Genomic DNA, 12,617 nt, shown 5'->3' on the forward strand with positions numbered 1-12,617 from the left:
TGCCAACCTGAAGTGTAAAACATCCCCTAGGTGTAGTTAAGGCATCAGTTAGGAGTGAACTGAACACTCATGTTATGGGCAATTAGACTTAAAATAAAGTGTGGACAGCAGTAACGTTACTTTTGAAATGTGATGCTGAGTGAGCACACAGCGGAATTAGCTCAAATGGTAGAGCGCTCGCTTAGCATGCGAGAGGTAGCGGGATCGATGCCCGCATTCTCCATTCTAAAATTTGCATACATTTTACTTTTTAACTTGTAATTGCCATGGTTGTTGCAGAGTAAGAACAGAAAAGTCACAGATGGCTTTCAAATTTGGTGTCATTATAACAACTAAAGTGGTTTAATCAAAAGTGTTTAGGTATTCTATAGCACGTGAGAGGAATTTGATTTCTTATGCAATCTCAAAATGAAAATTTCACACCTTCCATTTTCATTTCGTCTTATTTTACTTGACATTCTTTCCTCTGAAGGATGTATAAAAGTGAAGTTCCTTGCAAAACAAGAGCAGAGGAATATCCAGAAACAGTTTTCCTTAATAAAAAATGATGAGTCTGCATACCATATTTAAGTGGGAGCCCGGCTAGCTCAGTCGGTAGAGCATGAGACTCTTAATCTCAGGGTCGTGGGTTCGAGCCCCACGTTGGGCGAAAACGAGTATTTTTTGCTGGATGATTGCATTGGTTCTCATAATATGGTGATTAATCTTGCATTAGACATGCACTAACTCCTAAAAATTGTATCTCCCTTGGTTACTTATTCATGAGAAATGTATCTCCAAGATTAGGTAGGGCCTGAGTCTAGGTTAACATACAGTGATATCACTCCTATTCAAGTACTAAACATGCCAACCTGAAGTGTAAAACATCCCCTAGGTGTAGTTAAGGCATCAGTTAGGAGTGAACTGAACACTCATGTTATGGGCAATTAGACTTAAAATAAAGTGTGGACAGCAGTAACGTTACTTTGGAAATGTGATGCTTAGTGAGCACACAGGGGAATTAGCTCAAATGGTAGAGCGCTCGCTTAGCATGCGAGAGGTAGCGGGATCTATGCCCGCATTCTCCATTCTAAAATTTGCATACATTTTACTTTTTAACTTGTAATTGCCATGGTTGTTGCAGAGTAAGAACAGAAAAGTCACAGATGGCTTTCAAATTTGGTGTCATTATAACAACTAAAGTGGTTTAATCAAAAGTGTTTAGGTATTCTATAGCACGTGAGAGGAATTTGATTTCTTATGCAATCTCAAAATGAAAATTTCACACCTTCCATTTTCATTTCGTCTTATTTTACTTGACATTCTTTCCTCTGAAGGATGTATAAAAGTGAAGTTCCTTGCAAAACAAGAGCAGAGGAATATCCAGAAATGGTTTTCCTTAATAAAAAATGATGAGTCTGCATACCATATTTGAGTGGGAGCCCGGCTAGCTCAGTCGGTAGAGCATGAGACTCTTAATCTCAGGGTCGTGGGTTCGAGCCCCACGTTGGGTGAAAACGAGTATTTTTTGCTGGATGATTGCATTGGCTCTCATAATATGGTGATTAATCTTGCATTAGACATGCACTAACTCCTAAAAATTGTATCTCCCTTGGTTACTTATTCATGAGAAATGTATCTCCAAGATTAGGTAGGGCCTGAGTCTAGGTTAACATACAGTGATATCACTCCTATTCAAGTACTAAACATGCCAACCTGAAGTGTAAAACATCCCCTAGGTGTAGTTAAGGCATCAGTTAGGAGTGAACTGAACACTCATGTTATGGGCAATTAGACTTAAAATAAAGTGTGGACAGCAGTAACGTTACTTTTGAAATGTGATGCTGAGTGAGCACACAGCGGAATTAGCTCAAATGGTAGAGCGCTCGCTTAGCATGCGAGAGGTAGCGGGATCGATGCCCGCATTCTCCATTCTAAAATTTGCATACATTTTACTTTTTAACTTGTAATTGCCATGGTTGTTGCAGAGTAAGAACAGAAAAGTCACAGATGGCTTTCAAATTTGGTGTCATTATAACAACTAAAGTGGTTTAATCAAAAGTGTTTAGGTATTCTATAGCACGTGAGAGGAATTTGATTTCTTATGCAATCTCAAAATGAAAATTTCACACCTTCCATTTTCATTTCGTCTTATTTTACTTGACATTCTTTCCTCTGAAGGATGTATAAAAGTGAAGTTCCTTGCAAAACAAGAGCAGAGGAATATCCAGAAACGGTTTTCCTTAATAAAAAATGATGAGTCTGCATACCATATTTGAGTGGGAGCCCGGCTAGCTCAGTCGGTAGAGCATGACACTCTTAATCTCAGGGTCGTGGGTTCGAGCCCCACGTTGGGCGAAAACGAGTATTTTTTGCTGGATGATTGCATTGGCTCTCATAATATGGTGATTAATCTTGCATTAGACATGCACTAACTCCTAAAAATTGTATCTCCCTTGGTTACTTATTCATGAGAAATGTATCTCCAAGATTAGGTAGGGCCTGAGTCTAGGTTAACATACAGTGATATCACTCCTATTCAAGTACTAAACATGCCAACCTGAAGTGTAAAACATCCCCTAGGTGTAGTTAAGGCATCAGTTAGGAGTGAACTGAACACTCATGTTATGGGCAATTAGACTTAAAATAAAGTGTGGACAGCAGTAACGTTACTTTTGAAATGTGATGCTGAGTGAGCATACAGGGGAATTAGCTCAAATGGTAGAGCGCTCGCTTAGCATGCGAGAGGTAGCGGGATCGATGCCCGCATTCTCCATTCTAAAATTTGCATACATTTTACTTTTTAACTTGTAATTGCCATGGTTGTTGCAGAGTAAGAACAGAAAAGTCACAGATGGCTTTCAAATTTGGTGTCATTATAACAACTAAAGTGGTTTAATCAAAAGTGTTTAGGTATTCTATAGCACGTGAGAGGAATTTGATTTCTTATGCAATCTCAAAATGAAAATTTCACACCTTCCATTTTCATTTCGTCTTATTTTACTTGACATTCTTTCCTCTGAAGGATGTATAAAAGTGAAGTTCCTTGCAAAACAAGAGCAGAGGAATATCCAGAAACGGTTTTCCTTAATAAAAAATGATGAGTCTGCATACCATATTTGAGTGGGAGCCCGGCTAGCTCAGTCGGTAGAGCATGAGACTCTTAATCTCAGGGTCGTGGGTTCGAGCCCCACGTTGGGCGAAAACGAGTATTTTTTGCTGGATGATTGCATTGGCTCTCATAATATGGTGATTAATCTTGCATTAGACATGCACTAACTCCTAAAAATTGTATCTCCCTTGGTTACTCATTCATGAGAAATGTATCTCCAAGATTAGGTAGGGCCTGAGTCTAGGTTAACATACAGTGATATCACTCCTATTCAAGTACTAAACATGCCAACCTGAAGTGTAAAACATCACCTAGGTGTAGTTAAGGCATCAGTTAGGAGTGAACTGAACACTCATGTTATGGGCAATTAGACTTAAAATAAAGTGTGGACAGCAGTAACGTTACTTTTGAAATGTGATGCTGAGTGAGCACACAGGGGAATTAGCTCAAATGATAGAGCGCTCGCTTAGCATGCGAGAGGTAGCGGGATCGATGCCCGCATTCTCCATTCTAAAATTTGCATACATTTTACTTTTTAACTTGTAATTGCCATGGTTGTTGCAGAGTAAGAACAGAAAAGTCACAGATGGCTTTCAAATTTGGTGTCATTATAACAACTAAAGTGGTTTAATCAAAAGTGTTTAGGTATTCTATAGCACGTGAGAGGAATTTGATTTCTTATGCAATCTCAAAATGAAAATTTCACACCTTCCATTTTCATTTCGTCTTATTTTACTTGACATTCTTTCCTCTGAAGGATGTATAAAAGTGAAGTTCCTTGCAAAACAAGAGCAGAGGAATATCCAGAAACGGTTTTCCTTAATAAAAAATGATGAGTCTGCATACCATATTTAAGTGGGAGCCCGGCTAGCTCAGTCGGTAGGGCATGAGACTCTTAATCTCAGGGTTGTGGGTTCGAGCCCCACGTTGGGCGAAAACGAGTATTTTTTGCTTGATGATAGCATTGGCTCTCATAATATGGTGATTAATCTTGCATTAGACATGCACTAACTCCTAAAAATTGTATCTCCCTTGGTTACTCATTCATGAGAAATGTATCTCCAAGATTAGGTAGGGCCTGAGTCTAGGTTAACATACAGTGATATCCCTCCTATTCAAGTACTAAACATGCCAACCTGAAGTGTAAAACATCACCTAGGTGTAGTTAAGGCATCAGTTAGGAGTGAACTGAACACTCATGTTATGGGCAATTAGACTTAAAATAAAGTGTGGACAGCAGTAACGTTACTTTTGAAATGTGATGCTGAGTGAGCACACAGGGGAATTAGCTCAAATGGTAGAGCGCTCGCTTAGCATGCGAGAGGTAGCGGGATCGATGCCCGCATTCTCCATTCTAAAATTTGCATACATTTTACTTTTTAACTTGTAATTGCCATGGTTGTTGCAGAGTAAGAACAGAAAAGTCACAGATGGCTTTCAAATTTGGTGTCATTATAACAACTAAAGTGGTTTAATCAAAAGTGTTTAGGTATTCTATAGCACGTGAGAGGAATTTGATTTCTTATGCAATCTCAAAATGAAAATTTCACACCTTCCATTTTCATTTCGTCTTATTTTACTTGACATTCTTTCCTCTGAAGGATGTATAAAAGTGAAGTTCCTTGCAAAACAAGAGCAGAGGAATATCCAGAAACGGTTTTCCTTAATAAAAAATGATGAGTCTGCATACCATATTTAAGTGGGAGCCCGGCTAGCTCAGTCGGTAGAGCATGAGACTCTTAATCTCAGGGTCGTGGGTTCGAGCCCCACGTTGGGCGAAAACGAGTATTTTTTGCTGGATGATAGCATTGGCTCTCATAATATGGTGATTAATCTTGCATTAGACATGCACTAACTCCTAAAAATTGTATCTCCCTTGGTTACTCATTCATGAGAAATGTATCTCCAAGATTAGGTAGGGCCTGAGTCTAGGTTAACATACAGTGATATCACTCCTATTCAAGTACTAAACATGCCAACCTGAAGTGTAAAACATCCCCTAGGTGTAGTTAAGGCATCAGTTAGGAGTGAACTGAACACTCATGTTATGGGCAATTAGACTTAAAATAAAGTGTGGACAGCAGTAACGTTACTTTTGAAATGTGATGCTGAGTGAGCACACAGGGGAATTAGCTCAAATGGTAGAGCGCTCGCTTAGCATGCGAGAGGTAGCGGGATCGATGCCCGCATTCTCCATTCTAAAATTTGCATACATTTTACTTTTTAACTTGTAATTGCCATGGTTGTTGCAGAGTAAGAACAGAAAAGTCACAGATGGCTTTCAAATTTGGTGTCATTATAACAACTAAAGTGGTTTAATCAAAAGTGTTTAGGTATTCTATAGCACGTGAGAGGAATTTGATTTCTTATGCAATCTCAAAATGAAAATTTCACACCTTCCATTTTCATTTCGTCTTATTTTACTTGACATTCTTTCCTCTGAAGGATGTATAAAAGTGAAGTTCCTTGCAAAACAAGAGCAGAGGAATATCCAGAAACGGTTTTCCTTAATAAAAAATTATGAGTCTGCATACCACATTTGAGTGGGAGCCCGGCTAGCTCAGTCGGTAGAGCATGAGACTCTTAATCTCAGGGTCGTGGGTTCGAGCCCCACGTTGGGCGAAAACGAGTATTTTTTGCTGGATGATAGCATTGGCTCTCATAATATGGTGATTAATCTTGCATTAGACATGCACTAACTCCTAAAAATTGTATCTCCCTTGGTTACTCATTCATGAGAAATGTATCTCCAAGATTAGGTAGGGCCTGAGTCTAGGTTAACATACAGTGATATCACTCCTATTCAAGTACTAAACATGCCAACCTGAAGTGTAAAACATCCCCTAGGTGTAGTTAAGGCATCAGTTAGGAGTGAACTGAACACTCATGTTATGGGCAATTAGACTTAAAATAAAGTGTGGACAGCAGTAACGTTACTTTTGAAATGTGATGCTGAGTGAGCACACAGGGGAATTAGCTCAAATGGTAGAGCGCTCGCTTAGCATGCGAGAGGTAGCGGGATCGATGCCCGCATTCTCCATTCTAAAATTTGCATACATTTTACTTTTTAACTTGTAATTGCCATGGTTGTTGCAGAGTAAGAACAGAAAAGTCACAGATGGCTTTCAAATTTGGTGTCATTATAACAACTAAAGTGGTTTAATCAAAAGTGTTTAGGTATTCTATAGCACGTGAGAGGAATTTGATTTCTTATGCAATCTCAAAATGAAAATTTCACACCTTCCATTTTCATTTCGTCTTATTTTACTTGACATTCTTTCCTCTGAAGGATGTATAAAAGTGAAGTTCCTTGCAAAACAAGAGCAGAGGAATATCCAGAAACGGTTTTCCTTAATAAAAAATTATGAGTCTGCATACCACATTTGAGTGGGAGCCCGGCTAGCTCAGTCGGTAGAGCATGAGACTCTTAATCTCAGGGTCGTGGGTTCGAGCCCCACGTTGGGCGAAAACGAGTATTTTTTGCTGGATGATTGCATTGGCTCTCATAATATGGTGATTAATCTTGCATTAGACATGCACTAACTCCTAAAAATTGTATCTCCCTTGGTTACTTATTCATGAGAAATGTATCTCCAAGATTAGGTAGGGCCTGAGTCTAGGTTAACATACAGTGATATCACTCCTATTCAAGTACTAAACATGCCAACCTGAAGTGTAAAACATCCCCTAGGTGTAGTTAAGGCATCAGTTAGGAGTGAACTGAACACTCATGTTATGGGCAATTAGACTTAAAATAAAGTGTGGACAGCAGTAACGTTACTTTTGAAATGTGATGCTGAGTGAGCACACAGGGGAATTAGCTCAAATGGTAGAGCGCTCGCTTAGCATGCGAGAGGTAGCGGGATCGATGCCCGCATTCTCCATTCTAAAATTTGCATACATTTTACTTTTTAACTTGTAATTGCCATGGTTGTTGCAGAGTAAGAACAGAAAAGTCACAGATGGCTTTCAAATTTGGTGTCATTATAACAACTAAAGTGGTTTAATCAAAAGTGTTTAGGTATTCTATAGCACGTGAGAGGAATTTGATTTCTTATGCAATCTCAAAATGAAAATTTCACACCTTCCATTTTCATTTCGTCTTATTTTACTTGACATTCTTTCCTCTGAAGGATGTATAAAAGTGAAGTTCCTTGCAAAACAAGAGCAGAGGAATATCCAGAAACGGTTTTCCTTAATAAAAAATGATGAGTCTGCATACCATATTTGAGTGGGAGCCCGGCTAGCTCAGTCGGTAGAGCATGAGACTCTTAATCTCAGGGTCGTGGGTTCGAGCCCCACGTTGGGCGAAAACGAGTATTTTTTGCTGGATGATTGCATTGGCTCTCATAATATGGTGATTAATCTTGCATTAGACATGCACTAACTCCTAAAAATTGTATCTCCCTTGGTTACTCATTCATGAGAAATGTATCTCCAAGATTAGGTAGGGCCTGAGTCTAGGTTAACATACAGTGATATCACTCCTATTCAAGTACTAAACATGCCAACCTGAAGTGTAAAACATCCCCTAGGTGTAGTTAAGGCATCAGTTAGGAGTGAACTGAACACTCATGTTATGGGCAATTAGACTTAAAATAAAGTGTGGACAGCAGTAACGTTACTTTTGAAATGTGATGCTGAGTGAGCACACAGGGGAATTAGCTCAAATGGTAGAGCGCTCGCTTAGCATGCGAGAGGTAGCGGGATCGATGCCCGCATTCTCCATTCTAAAATTTGCATACATTTTACTTTTTAACTTGTAATTGCCATGGTTGTTGCAGAGTAAGAACAGAAAAGTCACAGATGGCTTTCAAATTTGGTGTCATTATAACAACTAAAGTGGTTTAATCAAAAGTGTTTAGGTATTCTATAGCACGTGAGAGGAATTTGATTTCTTATGCATATGCAATCTCAAAATGAAAATTTCACACCTTCCATTTTCATTTCGTCTTATTTTACTTGACATTCTTTCCTCTGAAGGATGTATAAAAGTGAAGTTCCTTGCAAAACAAGAGCAGAGGAATATCCAGAAACGGTTTTCCTTAATAAAAAATTATGAGTCTGCATACCACATTTGAGTGGGAGCCCGGCTAGCTCAGTCGGTAGAGCATGAGACTCTTAATCTCAGGGTCGTGGGTTCGAGCCCCACGTTGGGCGAAAACGAGTATTTTTTGCTGGATGATTGCATTGGCTCTCATAATATGGTGATTAATCTTGCATTAGACATGCACTAACTCCTAAAAATTGTATCTCCCTTGGTTACTTATTCATGAGAAATGTATCTCCAAGATTAGGTAGGGCCTGAGTCTAGGTTAACATACAGTGATATCACTCCTATTCAAGTACTAAACATGCCAACCTGAAGTGTAAAACATCCCCTAGGTGTAGTTAAGGCATCAGTTAGGAGTGAACTGAACACTCATGTTATGGGCAATTAGACTTAAAATAAAGTGTGGACAGCAGTAACGTTACTTTTGAAATGTGATGCTGAGTGAGCACACAGGGGAATTAGCTCAAATGGTAGAGCGCTCGCTTAGCATGCGAGAGGTAGCGGGATCGATGCCCGCATTCTCCATTCTAAAATTTGCATACATTTTACTTTTTAACTTGTAATTGCCATGGTTGTTGCAGAGTAAGAACAGAAAAGTCACAGATGGCTTTCAAATTTGGTGTCATTATAACAACTAAAGTGGTTTAATCAAAAGTGTTTAGGTATTCTATAGCACGTGAGAGGAATTTGATTTCTTATGCAATCTCAAAATGAAAATTTCACACCTTCCATTTTCATTTCGTCTTATTTTACTTGACATTCTTTCCTCTGAAGGATGTATAAAAGTGAAGTTCCTTGCAAAACAAGAGCAGAGGAATATCCAGAAACGGTTTTCCTTAATAAAAAATGATGAGTCTGCATACCATATTTGAGTGGGAGCCCGGCTAGCTCAGTCGGTAGAGCATGAGACTCTTAATCTCAGGGTCGTGGGTTCGAGCCCCACGTTGGGCGAAAACGAGTATTTTTTGCTGGATGATTGCATTGGCTCTCATAATATGGTGATTAATCTTGCATTAGACATGCACTAACTCCTAAAAATTGTATCTCCCTTGGTTACTCATTCATGAGAAATGTATCTCCAAGATTAGGTAGGGCCTGAGTCTAGGTTAACATACAGTGATATCACTCCTATTCAAGTACTAAACATGCCAACCTGAAGTGTAAAACATCACCTAGGTGTAGTTAAGGCATCAGTTAGGAGTGAACTGAACACTCATGTTATGGGCAATTAGACTTAAAATAAAGTGTGGACAGCAGTAACGTTACTTTTGAAATGTGATGCTGAGTGAGCACACAGGGGAATTAGCTCAAATGATAGAGCGCTCGCTTAGCATGCGAGAGGTAGCGGGATCGATGCCCGCATTCTCCATTCTAAAATTTGCATACATTTTACTTTTTAACTTGTAATTGCCATGGTTGTTGCAGAGTAAGAACAGAAAAGTCACAGATGGCTTTCAAATTTGGTGTCATTATAACAACTAAAGTGGTTTAATCAAAAGTGTTTAGGTATTCTATAGCACGTGAGAGGAATTTGATTTCTTATGCAATCTCAAAATGAAAATTTCACACCTTCCATTTTCATTTCGTCTTATTTTACTTGACATTCTTTCCTCTGAAGGATGTATAAAAGTGAAGTTCCTTGCAAAACAAGAGCAGAGGAATATCCAGAAACGGTTTTCCTTAATAAAAAATGATGAGTCTGCATACCATATTTAAGTGGGAGCCCGGCTAGCTCAGTCGGTAGGGCATGAGACTCTTAATCTCAGGGTCGTGGGTTCGAGCCCCACGTTGGGCGAAAACGAGTATTTTTTGCTGGATGATAGCATTGGCTCTCATAATATGGTGATTAATCTTGCATTAGACATGCACTAACTCCTAAAAATTGTATCTCCCTTGGTTACTCATTCATGAGAAATGTATCTCCAAGATTAGGTAGGGCCTGAGTCTAGGTTAACATACAGTGATATCCCTCCTATTCAAGTACTAAACATGCCAACCTGAAGTGTAAAACATCACCTAGGTGTAGTTAAGGCATCAGTTAGGAGTGAACTGAACACTCATGTTATGGGCAATTAGACTTAAAATAAAGTGTGGACAGCAGTAACGTTACTTTTGAAATGTGATGCTGAGTGAGCACACAGGGGAATTAGCTCAAATGGTAGAGCGCTCGCTTAGCATGCGAGAGGTAGCGGGATCGATGCCCGCATTCTCCATTCTAAAATTTGCATACATTTTACTTTTTAACTTGTAATTGCCATGGTTGTTGCAGAGTAAGAACAGAAAAGTCACAGATGGCTTTCAAATTTGGTGTCATTATAACAACTAAAGTGGTTTAATCAAAAGTGTTTAGGTATTCTATAGCACGTGAGAGGAATTTGATTTCTTATGCAATCTCAAAATGAAAATTTCACACCTTCCATTTTCATTTCGTCTTATTTTACTTGACATTCTTTCCTCTGAAGGATGTATAAAAGTGAAGTTCCTTGCAAAACAAGAGCAGAGGAATATCCAGAAACGGTTTTCCTTAATAAAAAATGATGAGTCTGCATACCATATTTAAGTGGGAGCCCGGCTAGCTCAGTCGGTAGAGCATGAGACTCTTAATCTCAGGGTCGTGGGTTCGAGCCCCACGTTGGGCGAAAACGAGTATTTTTTGCTGGATGATAGCATTGGCTCTCATAATATGGTGATTAATCTTGCATTAGACATGCACTAACTCCTAAAAATTGTATCTCCCTTGGTTACTCATTCATGAGAAATGTATCTCCAAGATTAGGTAGGGCCTGAGTCTAGGTTAACATACAGTGATATCACTCCTATTCAAGTACTAAACATGCCAACCTGAAGTGTAAAACATCCCCTAGGTGTAGTTAAGGCATCAGTTAGGAGTGAACTGAACACTCATGTTATGGGCAATTAGACTTAAAATAAAGTGTGGACAGCAGTAACGTTACTTTTGAAATGTGATGCTGAGTGAGCACACAGGGGAATTAGCTCAAATGGTAGAGCGCTCGCTTAGCATGCGAGAGGTAGCGGGATCGATGCCCGCATTCTCCATTCTAAAATTTGCATACATTTTACTTTTTAACTTGTAATTGCCATGGTTGTTGCAGAGTAAGAACAGAAAAGTCACAGATGGCTTTCAAATTTGGTGTCATTATAACAACTAAAGTGGTTTAATCAAAAGTGTTTAGGTATTCTATAGCACGTGAGAGGAATTTGATTTCTTATGCAATCTCAAAATGAAAATTTCACACCTTCCATTTTCATTTCGTCTTATTTTACTTGACATTCTTTCCTCTGAAGGATGTATAAAAGTGAAGTTCCTTGCAAAACAAGAGCAGAGGAATATCCAGAAACGGTTTTCCTTAATAAAAAATGATGAGTCTGCATACCATATTTGAGTGGGAGCCCGGCTAGCTCAGTCGGTAGAGCATGAGACTCTTAATCTCAGGGTCGTGGGTTCGAGCCCCACGTTGGGCGAAAACGAGTATTTTTTGCTGGATGATTGCATTGGCTCTCATAATATGGTGATTAATCTTGCATTAGACATGCACTAACTCCTAAAAATTGTATCTCCCTTGGTTACTTATTCATGAGAAATGTATCTCCAAGATTAGGTAGGGCCTGAGTCTAGGTTAACATACAGTGATATCACTCCTATTCAAGTACTAAACATGCCAACCTGAAGTGTAAAACATCCCCTAGGTGTAGTTAAGGCATCAGTTAGGAGTGAACTGAACACTCATGTTATGGGCAATTAGACTTAAAATAAAGTGTGGACAGCAGTAACGTTACTTTTGAAATGTGATGCTGAGTGAGCACACAGGGGAATTAGCTCAAATGGTAGAGCGCTCGCTTAGCATGCGAGAGGTAGCGGGATCGATGCCTGCATTCTCCATTCTAAAATTTGCATACTTTTTAACTTGTAATTGCCATGGTTGTTGCAGAGTAAGAACAGAAAAGTCACAGATGGCTTTCAAATTTGGTGTCATTATAACAACTAAAGTGGTTTAATCAAAAGTGTTTAGGTATTCTATAGCACGTGAGAGGAATTTGATTTCTTATGCAATCTCAAAATGAAAATTTCACACCTTCCATTTTCATTTCGTCTTATTTTACTTGACATTCTTTCCTCTGAAGGATGTATAAAAGTGAAGTTCCTAGCAAAAGAAGAGCAGAGGAATATCCAGAAACAGTTTTCCTTAATAAAAAATGATGAGTCTGCATACCATATTTAAGTGGGAGCCCGGCTAGCTCAGTCGGTAGAGCATGAGACTCTTAATCTCAGGGTCGTGGGTTCGAGCCCCACGTTGGGCGAAAACGAGTATTTTTTGCTGGATGATAGCATTGGCTCTCATAATATGGTGATTAATCTTGCATTAGACATGCACTAACTCCTAAAAATTGTATCTCCCTTGGTTACTCATTCATGAGAAATGTATCTCCAAGATTAGGTAGGGCCTGAGTCTA

The 12,617-nt window shown here is 39.1% G+C and overlaps 20 non-coding genes across 20 annotated transcripts; all 20 read left to right on the top strand.

The window, feature by feature from the left end:
• The first annotated feature begins 576 nt into the window (after positions 1-576).
• Positions 577-649, top strand: TRNAK-CUU (transfer RNA lysine (anticodon CUU)). The gene has a single exon. It is a non-coding gene; the product is annotated as a tRNA-Lys (tRNA).
• A 2,033-nt stretch (positions 650-2,682) lies between these two features.
• Positions 2,683-2,755, top strand: TRNAA-AGC (transfer RNA alanine (anticodon AGC)). The gene has a single exon. It is a non-coding gene; the product is annotated as a tRNA-Ala (tRNA).
• A 353-nt stretch (positions 2,756-3,108) lies between these two features.
• TRNAK-CUU (transfer RNA lysine (anticodon CUU)) lies at positions 3,109-3,181 on the top strand. Its single transcript has one exon. It is a non-coding gene; the product is annotated as a tRNA-Lys (tRNA).
• Positions 3,182-4,370: 1,189 nt separating this feature from the next.
• Positions 4,371-4,443, top strand: TRNAA-AGC (transfer RNA alanine (anticodon AGC)). Its single transcript has one exon. It is a non-coding gene; the product is annotated as a tRNA-Ala (tRNA).
• Positions 4,444-4,796: 353 nt separating this feature from the next.
• On the top strand, positions 4,797-4,869 carry TRNAK-CUU (transfer RNA lysine (anticodon CUU)). The gene has a single exon. It is a non-coding gene; the product is annotated as a tRNA-Lys (tRNA).
• A 345-nt stretch (positions 4,870-5,214) lies between these two features.
• TRNAA-AGC (transfer RNA alanine (anticodon AGC)) lies at positions 5,215-5,287 on the top strand. The gene has a single exon. It is a non-coding gene; the product is annotated as a tRNA-Ala (tRNA).
• A 353-nt stretch (positions 5,288-5,640) lies between these two features.
• On the top strand, positions 5,641-5,713 carry TRNAK-CUU (transfer RNA lysine (anticodon CUU)). Its single transcript has one exon. It is a non-coding gene; the product is annotated as a tRNA-Lys (tRNA).
• Positions 5,714-6,058: 345 nt separating this feature from the next.
• TRNAA-AGC (transfer RNA alanine (anticodon AGC)) lies at positions 6,059-6,131 on the top strand. Its single transcript has one exon. It is a non-coding gene; the product is annotated as a tRNA-Ala (tRNA).
• A 353-nt stretch (positions 6,132-6,484) lies between these two features.
• Positions 6,485-6,557, top strand: TRNAK-CUU (transfer RNA lysine (anticodon CUU)). The gene has a single exon. It is a non-coding gene; the product is annotated as a tRNA-Lys (tRNA).
• A 345-nt stretch (positions 6,558-6,902) lies between these two features.
• TRNAA-AGC (transfer RNA alanine (anticodon AGC)) lies at positions 6,903-6,975 on the top strand. Its single transcript has one exon. It is a non-coding gene; the product is annotated as a tRNA-Ala (tRNA).
• Positions 6,976-7,328: 353 nt separating this feature from the next.
• Positions 7,329-7,401, top strand: TRNAK-CUU (transfer RNA lysine (anticodon CUU)). Its single transcript has one exon. It is a non-coding gene; the product is annotated as a tRNA-Lys (tRNA).
• A 345-nt stretch (positions 7,402-7,746) lies between these two features.
• TRNAA-AGC (transfer RNA alanine (anticodon AGC)) lies at positions 7,747-7,819 on the top strand. The gene has a single exon. It is a non-coding gene; the product is annotated as a tRNA-Ala (tRNA).
• A 359-nt stretch (positions 7,820-8,178) lies between these two features.
• On the top strand, positions 8,179-8,251 carry TRNAK-CUU (transfer RNA lysine (anticodon CUU)). The gene has a single exon. It is a non-coding gene; the product is annotated as a tRNA-Lys (tRNA).
• A 345-nt stretch (positions 8,252-8,596) lies between these two features.
• Positions 8,597-8,669, top strand: TRNAA-AGC (transfer RNA alanine (anticodon AGC)). The gene has a single exon. It is a non-coding gene; the product is annotated as a tRNA-Ala (tRNA).
• A 353-nt stretch (positions 8,670-9,022) lies between these two features.
• TRNAK-CUU (transfer RNA lysine (anticodon CUU)) lies at positions 9,023-9,095 on the top strand. The gene has a single exon. It is a non-coding gene; the product is annotated as a tRNA-Lys (tRNA).
• Positions 9,096-10,284: 1,189 nt separating this feature from the next.
• On the top strand, positions 10,285-10,357 carry TRNAA-AGC (transfer RNA alanine (anticodon AGC)). The gene has a single exon. It is a non-coding gene; the product is annotated as a tRNA-Ala (tRNA).
• Positions 10,358-10,710: 353 nt separating this feature from the next.
• On the top strand, positions 10,711-10,783 carry TRNAK-CUU (transfer RNA lysine (anticodon CUU)). Its single transcript has one exon. It is a non-coding gene; the product is annotated as a tRNA-Lys (tRNA).
• A 345-nt stretch (positions 10,784-11,128) lies between these two features.
• TRNAA-AGC (transfer RNA alanine (anticodon AGC)) lies at positions 11,129-11,201 on the top strand. Its single transcript has one exon. It is a non-coding gene; the product is annotated as a tRNA-Ala (tRNA).
• A 353-nt stretch (positions 11,202-11,554) lies between these two features.
• TRNAK-CUU (transfer RNA lysine (anticodon CUU)) lies at positions 11,555-11,627 on the top strand. Its single transcript has one exon. It is a non-coding gene; the product is annotated as a tRNA-Lys (tRNA).
• A 764-nt stretch (positions 11,628-12,391) lies between these two features.
• TRNAK-CUU (transfer RNA lysine (anticodon CUU)) lies at positions 12,392-12,464 on the top strand. Its single transcript has one exon. It is a non-coding gene; the product is annotated as a tRNA-Lys (tRNA).
• The last annotated feature ends 153 nt before the right edge of the window (positions 12,465-12,617 follow it).

This window comes from Triturus cristatus, chromosome 4_1 (genome assembly GCF_964204655.1).
Source record: "Triturus cristatus chromosome 4_1, aTriCri1.1, whole genome shotgun sequence".
Classification (NCBI taxonomy): Eukaryota; Metazoa; Chordata; class Amphibia; order Caudata; family Salamandridae; genus Triturus; species Triturus cristatus.